Raw genomic sequence first — 12,200 nt, forward strand, 5'->3', positions numbered from 1 at the left:
ATCTTAAACTTTGATAAATGCCTTGCTACATATGAACTTTTGGCATTGATGAGAAAATCAGAGAAACATGTACTGTTTTTCCCTTATACAGTAACAAAGGATGGAGAGGAGAGAAGAACCACAGAAATGGAATGTAAGGTGGACTGAGAGTTTAGTGGGACCAGGAAGTCTGAGCAAGGAGTGAGCACAGCAATGGTTGCAGCTTGGGGTTTGCAGAAATCTTGGGAAAGGCACTGAACTCTCCATAGTGTAAGATAGAGACTCGAGCCACCTCTGTTTCAACATTAAATATATAAGCAACTACATAGACTAGAGGACTTAGGGACACCAAGATGACAGTCAGCATGTGTTTAGGATGTACACTAATGAAGAAATGGATGATGGAAAGGACCTACTGTTGTGCTACTGAGTACCATACCAACTTCGGTATTTAAGCCCAAAGGGCCATCCCAGAACAAGAGAAAAGCATAATAAGTGGGGCATACGTGTACAATTCCTCTCAGTATGGAGACCTGTAATCTAGAATTTTATCTGATGCTCCTTCACCTGGGTCTGTAGTGAAACTTCATTTGGCTTTGCCTTTGCAATCACTGACCCTCAGCTTCTGTCTCCACCTCTGTCACAGCTATGAAGTGGGAAGCTATCTAGGAGACTGAACTTCCACCTGTTTGTAATGTTCGATTTTCCTCATTTGACCAATTTATCTCCCATTTGTGAGTAAATACATCCACCATGAGCTCTCAGGAGCAATCCCACCAGATCATGAATATTTTTATTTCCTTTTTCAAAAATTTTTTTAATTAAAAAAATTTTTTTAATGTTTATTTTTGATAGGGAGAGAGAGAGACAGAGCACAAGTGGGGGAGGGACAGAGAGAGAGGGAGACACAGAATCAGAAGCAGGCTCCAGGCTCTGATCTGTCCACACACAACCCCACGCAGGGCTTGAACTCACAAACTGTGAGATCATGACCTGAGCCGAAATAAGATGTTCAATGGACTGAGCCACCCCATGAATATTTTTATTTCTCATCTTTACTGAACCAAAAGTGATACATCACGTTTCCTAATATAAAGTGTTAGGATGAAATATCCAAATAGAAGCACAATGTGTCCAAGAGGCAGGTGGGGGCCAGATAACAGGGGTATTGGTTTTTACAGGTTTTTTTTCCCCCATGATTTTCAGGCTTTCCTACTTGGGGTTATAAGTCCATAATCAGATGTGTGTTTGTCTGATTTTGAAATCCAAACCGATTCCTTCCTACAGAAACCCTAGCTTCTGAGTAGCAGCCCATTTGTACATCCATCTCAAGTTGGGGAGCCAAAGGCTTGTGACAAGGTTTCCCGGATGACGTGCCTGGCTAACCTGCCACAATTACAATCCATGGGGAAAACCAGAAATTCCAGTGCCTATTATGTTGTTCCAATGCCCACCAATTGGGCTGGGGGACTGTCTGAAAACAGTATTTTTAGTTTGGCAGTAGTTTATAGTGTCATTTGGCAGGAAATGTCTGAAATTCAGTTATTCAAATTCACTTTTTAAGCCAGTCAGTAGAGCCTGTGTAGAAGATCAGATTGTACAGATGGAATTCTTGGCAAAATCTCTGGAAACTTCCAGGATTATCTGATTCTACAGGGGTCTGTGTCTTTCACTGTCCTTGACTATTTTGCCAGTCTGTAGAAACTGAAGTTAACCTGTAAAAGGCTGACAGAGATGCAAATAATTCCCATCTAAGAAATGCAAATGAATTTTGTCCAATGAGGATGTATTGATTTCTACTTAGTGCAAGAGGCCAGTTTTGCCTCTATCAGCAAATTCAATTCAATATTCCAGATTACCTGTAGATATGTTTTCCTTGGAGTCTCCTTAGAATGAGTTTTTTATTTTTATTTATTTTGTTTATTTATTTCTAATGTTTATTTATTTTTGAGAGAGAGAGAGAGAGAGAGAGAGAGAGAGAGAGAACATGAGCAGAGGAGGGGCAGAGAGAGAGGGAGACACAGAATCAGAGGCAGGCTCCAGGCTAGGCTCCGAGCTGTCAGCACAGAGCCCGACATGGGGCTCGAACTCACGAACTGTGAGATCATGACCTGAGACAAAGTCGGACACTCAACCGACTGAGCCACCCAGGCGCCCCTCCTTAGAATGAGTTTTTATTTCTTACTATAAGTTTCCTCATTAAAGAATGAGTAAAATAAAATCTTTGACACGTACTCATTTCATATTTGTATGAATCACACTTTTAAAAATTACCTTTAACACCTTGGTTCTCTAGCAACTTAGTTCATCCCCAAAAGTTAGGTCAAGGAGCACCTGGGTGGCTCAGTTGGTTAAGCTTCCGACTTGTGCTCAGGTCATGATCTTGCAGTTAATGAGTTTGAGTCCCACATTAGGCTCTCTGCTATCAGCGTGAAGACTGCTTCAGATCCTCTGTCCCCCTCTCTCTCTGCCCCACCCCACATCCACTTGCATCCTTTTTCTCTCTCTCAAAAAATAAACTTAAAAAAAATCAAAAGTGGGGTTGACAAGGAGTGAGGGGAGAACCCTGAATTTTTGACTGAGTATTTACCCAGGAGTGACTAGTGGAATGAGCTACTTGAAAAAATAAGATAATATTTACCCTTATTCCTGGATATAGAGGTTCTAGATTTGGGTTGATTTCAGTATAGAGTTATAAAAGCATTTTATGTTTGTATAGGCAAATTTGAGGACTGCTGTGATTCTCCTTTTTTTTTTTTTAAATCCTACCATTTTAACTTGTTCACTTATATAACAAAAAAAAAATGGTAATAACAGATGTGCTAGGCTTAAGAAGCAGGATGGAAACTTGAACACCATTGGATATCACTCTGTCTCTGCCTCCATCTCTGCGGCCCACCCCCCCTCACCTCTCCAGCACCTGTTCCCGTGTTAATTTCACTCTCCCAGGCTGCCTTCTCCATCAGTTGTGGTCCGGCTGCTAGCATCTCAGCACCTCTTACTCATATTCTCTGTGGAAAAAAACAAGAGCACCATTAGCATAAGTCTTTTTCAAAACTGTCGGCATGAGAAGGAGCGTTCTAACTTGAGAAGGAGGTGGAATCTTGTATAAGGCTTCAGCAGGCAGGGTCAGCTGAAGTTCAGCTAGTTTCAAGAATATTTATTCAAGGGTGGTACTCAGGGAAGGGAGTAATTATTCTGGTTAATGAACAGCCGTGTTTGGACAATTTGGATTTTACTAAGAGAAGTGGAAGGAACAGTGAGGGGTTGAGGTCATGTGCAAGAGGGGGTGCAAGCTACAGTGGACAGGGACACGGAGGGCCACAGTGGACACTTTATAGTTCTTCAGCGTCTCTTACACCTCATAGTCCTCAGACCAGAGAGACCATTTCCCCACATGCAGTTGGCTAAATCCTAGGGACGAATTTTGATTGATCGTGCTTATTTCTGGACCACTCACTGTGCTCAGGGAGTCAGAGCCAAGAATGAAAAGGCTGTTCCTAGGCAGATCCAAAGGCTAGAACAAGGGAGGAACAGCTCTTATAAGGAAGGAGTAGCCCAGACCTGGCCCATGGGGGCATCACAGTGAGTGGGACAGCCCCCACCCCTCATCCTTATCTGTGTTCACAAAACCCTCCTTTTCCTCCTTCCAGGTGAACAGCTCAATTTTGCCTTTAGGGGACACTGCTTAGGGGAGGACCACTCAGAGATCTATTTGCCTAATGCGCAGAGATGAAAATCCTTCTGAGAGCAGCCCTAAGCACAAAAGCTGGACACGGCCTTCATGCCCAGATTTCTTCCACAATCCTGAGAACTGTCTAAATGATCACCATGGACACTTAGGGAAGATAAACAAGTTTGGTTTGAATAAACATCCCAATATTGGCAGTGTTCCCCGCCTCTTCATTCTTTTCTCTCTCCCCTTTCAGGTATTCAGTGCCCATAACCCCTTCTTTCCTACGATAGGGGCCAAGGGCAGGCTGCCCCAAGATGGGCCACTTTGGCATAAAGATTATTTTGAGTTAAAAGTAATCAAAACCCAACAGATGCAGGAAAAGCTCTCTGCCTCCCCCTCAGCTGCCTAAATTTATATTGAAAAGGAGAGTCTGTACCAGGAAGAGAGCTATTAAGAGACTCTCCTTTACCTAAGAAACTTATCTGCATAATAGAGCAAACTTGCTTTTCCAAACATCTTTCACCTTCCTGCTAATGGGTTTTCTCCCCTTTGCATCCTCAGACCCTACCCCATCTTTAGCTCATATAAACTCCACGTTGCCTCATCATCTTTGCAATTTCATGTTTGGGTGGATTCCTTATATGTGTTCCTATTAAATGTGATTTTCTCCTGTTAATCTGTCTCATGTCAATTTGCTTCTAAGTCCAGCTGGGGCAGAGGAAGGCCTTCCTTCCCAACATGGTAAAAGTAAGACAGATCTGCCCTACAAACATAGTTAAAACAATTAAGATTCAGGGGAAGGAAATATTTGTCCTTATCATTTGTATTTTGCTAGAAGAACAAGTTGGTGACATATCATGGACTTTAAAGTTCAAATCCCCAGAATATGAATCTTAACTTCCCACTTACTTGCTCCATGACTGTGGGCAAATACTTAACCTCAGTAAGTTCCAGTATTCTCATTTGGGAAATGGATAGTAGTGCCCACCTCACAATTTAAAGGGATTATGGATATAAAGAATATATGGAGTATATTAAAATCCAGTCACTATCATTTTTTTCTGGTGATGATGTGGTGATAATTATAAAGGCACTAAAACCTCACCTATATGTTTTCATCCCCACTTACTATTTTTAAAATGGAATTTCGGGAATAGAAAGGAACTTGCAGATGACCTCAGCCAGTGGTCAAGCCTTTCTCAAGAGATCTCTGTCGCTCCAGGGCCAGGAAGGAGGGGAATAGGGTAAGGACTCATGGATGGAGAAGAGTAAACCTCTGTCCTGCAGAGCGGGGCTAGTGAGCCAGGGACAAAGGAATGCTCATTTTAGAGACTTGGATCCAGACTTGCTTTGTGTGTGTGTGTGTGTGTGTGTGTGTGTGTGTGTGTGTGCATGCGTGTGTGTGCGCCCACACGTGCACGTGCGTGATCATGGTGTATGTATCCATGTATGCCTGTGTGTCTGGATCTGTGTATGTTCATAGGACGTGGCTGTTAAATGGAATAGGACATCAAGAAATTATCAACACTGACACTGATTACAGATACTGGCAAATTAGCAGTATAGAAAGGGGAAATGAAATTTGGCTTAGCTGTGTAAAAGTAATACTAATTATAGTCACTTACATCAGCCCCTCACCATTTATGCCTAATTACTGTGCAGCACAATCATAATCATGTGTGACATTAAGTATATGCCCAGTTAACTTTCATGTAACCTGTCTTGGTTAGGATCAACATATCTGTTGCACTTAGACACCTGCTTGGAGATACACCGCCTAAAGTCTTTGCTACTTTCGGGGCTAACAAGAGGGACTTGACTCCCTGGAGTTCTAGAACTGCCTGCCAGGTTGTACTGACAGTTACTCTAGTTTGGGAAAGCAGTCCTCTCAAACATACCTGAATGCAGGAGGAGGCACAAATGATCTGAGGTTTTTTCCCTCTCCTTCCACACCAGAAGGTCTTCAGAGGGCCCAGGGAGTTCATCTCCCACAGCTGAGGGGACAGAGACAGAGAGAGTGAGAGAGTATGAGCAAGACATAGCAACAGAGAGATTTAGAGATAAACAAAGACATGCAGGCCAAGAAACAAGGAGCCGGTCAGAAAGAGGCGAAGGAGATTCAGAGACACAGACAGAGGTGGCGACAGAGAAGAAAGTAGACACAGATAGATATAAAAAGTGGGGGTAGAGGCCCAGAGTCAGTTCAGTGAGGAGAGTGAATTCAGATGCCTCTGCAGGCCTGGTTGATTTTCTCTGATAATTTATGATACAAAATAGTTCCCAGAAGTAGACTCAGACAATTCATTGGAGGGTCCCTCATTGTCCTAGATGGTGCAGAAACAGGAGGAGCAAGGTGAAAAGAAATGGGAGGTAGAGAGAAGAAAGATAGACAAAGACAGAAAAACAGAGAGATGGGGTAAGACAGATAGACATGGAGGGGTCAGGGAAAGGGAAGAGGGGAGTGAGGGGGTTAGTGAGTCTTCTGGATGCTTGGTCAGTACCAGGCTGTGGAGACAGAGAAACGGGGATATATTCATGACTTCCTTGTGGTGATAAAATTTCCATGTCCTTAATGCACAGTGGGGATATGATTCGTTTATTGGGCATCAACTATGCACTGGAACCAGGCTAAATGTTTTTACCTATACTGACTCATTGAATCCTCAAATGACACTAGCTGGCAGGTACTATCATGATGCCCATATTATAGAAAAGGAAACTGAGGCATGTAACCCGCCCAAAGTCACCCAGGTGGTAAATGAGATTCACATCCTGCCATCTGGCTGTAGATCCTATGTTCTCAGGCATGACATATCACCAGCAAAGCTAGCAGTAAAAAACAGTTAAGGAATACATGATTTCAAAACATTCTTGCTTAATGATAATTAATTTTTAACTTTTAGAGAGAGAGAGCTAGTGGGGTAGGGGAGCAGAGGGAGAGGGAGAATCTTAAGCAGGCTTCACGCTCAATGCAGAGCCCAATGTGGGGCTCAAACACAAAACCCTGGGATCATGACCTGAGCCAAAATTAAGAGTCAGATGCTCAACTGACTGAGCCACCCAGGTGTTCCAATTTTATTAATTTAATATGCAAGTTAATCAACATTTCCAGAATGTAACATTTCATTCGCATGAAGACTTCAATATCTTGTTAGCTCAGCAAGAGAAGCAGGGGCAGAACCCTAGTGTTGTGGCTGACAAAGAAATAGAAGGCTGCAGGGGTCTTATTCCCTCATGACTTTCACACAGTGAGATGGGCAGATTGCCGTGTCTCACCTCCGTAGGTCCTACTTCCGCAGTGAGTGTGGCTCCTGTTGCTTTTCCATTAAGTGACCTTGAAGAGACTGGAATTTGGTTTCTCAGTGACTCCAGTTTTCCCTGTGGAAACTCAAGCAAAATCTCTTCATCAGCTTTCTGATCTGGTAATAAATAATGATAATTTGTAAAAGAACTCATTTGGTTATCATCCTTGGAGATTAATTGAGTAATTAATTTTAACCAAGTGCTTATGAAATATAAAGTGCTTCATAACTCTTAAGGATTTATGCTCCAGTGTTCTTATTAGGCCGGCAGGGCAGAGATCCTCTGCTTCGAAATGAGAAGCTGATTATGAATGCCCCTGATCAGGGCTGTTTCTCACTAGACTGCACCAATCCCCACTCAAGAACTCATCGGGAAGGCAGATGATTGTCATTTTTTACTTGCCAGACTGAAACTCTGAGCACTGAACTGCAAATTGGAAGGAACCAGAAAGAATTTGGCTTCCTGGTTACTCAATTGCTGGTCGTGTGTGCACCATATTGATTTTTCAGTAGGGGGGATCTTTTCTGGGAGTGGTGGTGCTGGTGTAAATGGCTTCCTATGTCCGTGGAACCCTTGCCACACCAAGCACCAGGGGATACTGGCATGATTGTAGCCCGTGCTTCCTTTCCTTCACTGCTCACTTTTGAACATACTGACAACTAACACACACAAAAGGCAAGAAGGTGACCGTATTAGTTAGCGATTGAAACATAAACTTTGGAGTCATACAGGCTGGATTTGAATCGGGCATAACTGTTCCCCACCTCCCACCGTTTCTTCTGTGCAGATAACGCCTCAGTTCAACTTATTGTAAAAAATGACTATGCTAGAATCTTTAGAGAACTTGGTGACTGTGGTAGATAGAGCCAAAAAGATCTGTCCACGTCTGAATCCCCAGAACCTGTGAATATTATCTTACACGGCAAAAACATATATGGGTTACCCGATCATGGCAAACGATGTGATTATGTTAAGGGTTTTTTGAGGAGGTGTTTACCTAGGATTATCCACGTGGGCTGTAAATAATCCAGTGGCAAGTGTCCTTATAAGAGTGAGGCAGAGGGAGATTGGACAGAAGAGGAGGAAGCAGCAATGTGACCATGGAAGCAAGGACTGGAGTACTGTGGTCACAAACCAAGAAAGCCCTGGAGCCACTAGAAGCTGGAAGGGGTAAAGGACAGATTATCCCTGGAGTCTCCAGAGGGAGCACAGCCCTCTTGCCCCCTTGACTTCAGACTTCTGAGCTCCACAGCTGCAAGACAATACATTTCTGTTGTCTTATGCCATTCAATTCATGGTAGTTTGTTAGGGCAGCCACAGGAAACTAACACGGTGACTAATGGGATGAGGGAAGTGGTAACAGGGAAGCTCGTTTTGCTTGGTACCTGTTAGTGGCGTTGCAACAAAATAGTGGTCTCTTAAATTCCGCTGTGAAGTATTCTTGTTGATCTTAGAACGGCATTCACACAACAATGTCTTTTCAGAATAAAGATAGAGCAACCAAAAAGTCAACATTTACATTAGAGCGACTTGATTTATTACCTTTGAAATTTTCCCTCCCTTCAGGCGTTACATCGTTGTGAGGACATATTCCTTATAATGCCAAAAATGATACTATATGTAGTTGACTTTGATATGTGTTTATTCCCCCTGCAGAACACACACACTCACATTGAACTCACTCCTATGGACTGCGTGCAGGGTTTAGCTACAGCACCGCTAGATAGGTTAAATTTCCTTAGGACACTCTTCTGTTGATATTGCAGGCATTAATCCTTTTGGGGAGAAACCCAAACCCATATCGTAGAAAAATTCAATGTTATGGTACCCCTCCATTAAAGTGCCTGAATAAAAGCGTATTTTTTTTTAACCCAGGTTTATTGAGATGTAATTTATATGTAGCAAAACTTACCCTCTTTAGTCTACAGTTCTGTGAGTTTGAACAAATGCATAGTCTTATAACCACCACTGCAATCAAGATACAGAACAGTCTGTCATCCCAAAAATTCTTTCACACCCCTTTGCGGTCAGCTCTGCTTCCTAGCAACCAGGGTCTCATGACAGACACAGATAAGCAGGTGAGTTACCTCTCCTGCCTTTGTGCACAGTGCTTCCTTGGCCGTGGCCACACCAGCCTCAGTGGGTCCCTGTCCTCTCCACACCTCCACCCTCAAGTTTTACCCCTCTTGTCCCTTTCAGCTAGAATACTCTTCTCTTTCTTTTGCACCTAGGCAGCCCCTACTCATCCTTGAGATCTCAGCTTTGACACCTTTTCCTCAGAGAAGGCTTTCCTGAGTAGTTCCAATCCCTCTCTGTTGCACTGAACACATGTCAAATGGCGATTTCACATTTGTTTGTGTATTCTTTGGTTAGTCTTCCCTTTAAACCATAAGCTTCCTGAGGGCGGGGACTGGGTTTTGCTCATGATCTAATGCTGAGCATATAATACAGTAGTAGGGGGGCGCCTGGGTGGCTCAGTCGGTTAAGCATCTGACTTCAGCTCAGGTCACGATCTCGCGGTCAGTGAGTTCAAGCCCTGCATCGGGCTCTGGGCTGATGGCTCAGAACCTGGAGCCTGCTTCGGATTCTGTGTCTCCCTCTCTTTCTGCCCCTCCCCCGTTCATGCTCTGTCTCTCTCTGTCTCAAAAATAAATAAACGTTAAAAAAAATAAAAAAAAATACAGTAGTAGGTACTCAATAAATACTAAGTAAATGAATCCATACTTTGAAACTAGTGATGTTCTAGATGTTTACTTTTGATTCTTTAAGATCAATGTTATCATTGCTGTTTCACTTTAGTGATTTTTTTTCTGATGTGATGATCTTAAACCATACATTGTTAGACATTCTTCCTTTTACAAGGTGGACTCTAATTCCTCTCCCACTGAATGTAAGCTCAGTGACTCACTTCTAATAAACAGAATACAGCAGAAGTGACAGTATCATAAAAGGTATGGCACTTTCTCCTTGCTTCCTCTGGGGACACTCAGCCTGGGGTAAGCCAGCTGCCATGCCATGCAGACAATTCAGCAGGCTTATGAAGCCCACGCAGTGAGTAACGGAGGCCATCTGCCAACAGCCATGTCAGGGAGGGAATTGGATCCTTCAGGCCCCCGTCAAGCCTTCAGACAGCAGCCCTGGCTGTAACCTCACTGTAACCTCATGAAAAACCCTGAGCCAGAACAATCCAGCTAAGGCCCCTCCCAGATTCCTAACCCAGGGAAACTGTGTGAGAGGATAAATGTTGGCTGTTTCACGCTAGTAAGTTTGAAGATGATTTGTTACACAAGAGAAGCTGAAAGAGGTGATGAGGGAAGAAAAGAACAGCAAGCGTAAGTAACTTGTTTTAAGGTCACACAACCAGTAAATGGCAGGTGCGAGATCCAAACACAGGTCACGTGGCTCCAAAGCGTGCTTCTCTGTGTCACACCATGCTGCCTCCTAAAGGTGCTTAGCATGACAAATGCAAAATCGTTGGGCTGCTTTACAAAATCTTTGCAGATTTGTTCATGTTACAGTTTCAGGAGGCTGCTTTCTGGATTTCCAAAGAAGCTGCTGACTGGAGGAGTTTCTCAGAAAAGAGTAAGTCAAAAGGCAATTCTAATGGAGAAGTTTAAGTGTACTGAACTATTTAAAGAATTTCTGTGAAGACGTTCTGTTGGATGAGTGGATTGAAGCAATTTAAAAAGAGAAAGTTTAAAAACCTGAAAGTAACTTTTTTTTTCTTTAGCTCACTATTGTGGTGTAGTAAAATAGTTTTCACACTGTGAATGCATTATACTAGATTGCTCAATTTTTTATATATTCTACGTATTGATGTGTTTAATATTTTATATATTACACATCTTTAATAAATATTTATAAATATATATATGATATATATATGGTGTATATATATATGGTGTGTGTGTATATATATATACATATGATGTGCTTATATATATATATATATATATATGTATATATATATGGTATACATGAGGGAATTACTGAAATTCGGTATTTCACTCAGATTTCCTAGTTATTATTCCAAAGGTCCATACCTTGCAGTAGGCAAAGATTTCTTCGACAGGACACGAAAGCAGGGATCTCAACATACAACCTTATGTAGCCATTGCAAGCTATTTACATGCCTGGTGCCCAGTGGTTTTGCAGTCTATGCTGATTAGCGCTAATATCTTCATTCCATCACCCTGGAACAACTCATTTCCCTTTCTCCTTCTATTCCTTCCCTCTTCTCAAATTAACAAAACATTTTTTTCACCTAATCACTCCACTCATCTTTACTGTCTTTCTTTATTAAAGCATTGTCACTAGTTTCCTCCTCACGAGTATTGGACTCTTTAAGCTAATTTATGACGAGATCCCCTGGCACCTGGAAGCAGGAATGTTGCTGCTCCGTGGAAAGTTCTGCAGTTGTGAACCAGAGACATGTCTCTCCATCCCTTGTATGTGATGTGCAGGAGATTTAACTTGAGAATTGCTCCTTGGTGGCAAGGAACATGGAACACTTTGGTTCTCCCAATAACTTTGCTTTTAAGAATCTCAAATCACCCTGGAGCTGGAAAAAAAATTAATAATGCCAAGTAACAGCACCTAGGTCTCCTTGGCTAAATAAAGCCCATTCCAGTGGTTGCTTTTATTTTTCTTAATTTTTAAAAATATTTTATTTATTTTTGAGAGCGAGAGACAGAGGCAGAGTATGAGCACAGAGAGGGAGACACAGAATGTGAAGCAAGCTTCAGGCTCTGAGCTGTCAGCACACCGCACAACGCGGGGCTCGAACTCGTGAACTGCGAGATCATGACCTGCACTGAAGTCAGGCGCTCACCCGACTAAGCCACCCAGGCGCCCTCCAGTGGTTACTTTTGGAGCCGATAACTAAAATCTCAGAATCCTGTCCTCTTCACAGCCCATCCCCCAACAGGAGCTCAGTTGTCTGTGACGTGGAGTTTGGCCTCTCTTTTCCATTCCTCTCCTGGGGCCTGCTTCCCAGCTGGTGGGGTAAGGAGAGGTGGGAGAAGGTTCAGGCATGTGTAGATGTGAGTGCTGGCACATTGGAGGTGATGGTGGGGACATGAGTAGTTCCAATTGGTCCTCACTGCTTCTTTACTGACCCTTGGCAATAAAAAGCTGGTGATGTCTCTGGCAGGGATGGGACTTTTGGGGACTCAGTAAACAACTCCCCTCTCACTGGGAGGCAGACCTGGGACTCAGGCTGAGGGAGACAGGAACACCACAG

Source organism: Panthera uncia, chromosome B4 (assembly GCF_023721935.1).
Source record: "Panthera uncia isolate 11264 chromosome B4, Puncia_PCG_1.0, whole genome shotgun sequence".
In the NCBI taxonomy this organism is placed as follows: Eukaryota; Metazoa; Chordata; class Mammalia; order Carnivora; family Felidae; genus Panthera; species Panthera uncia.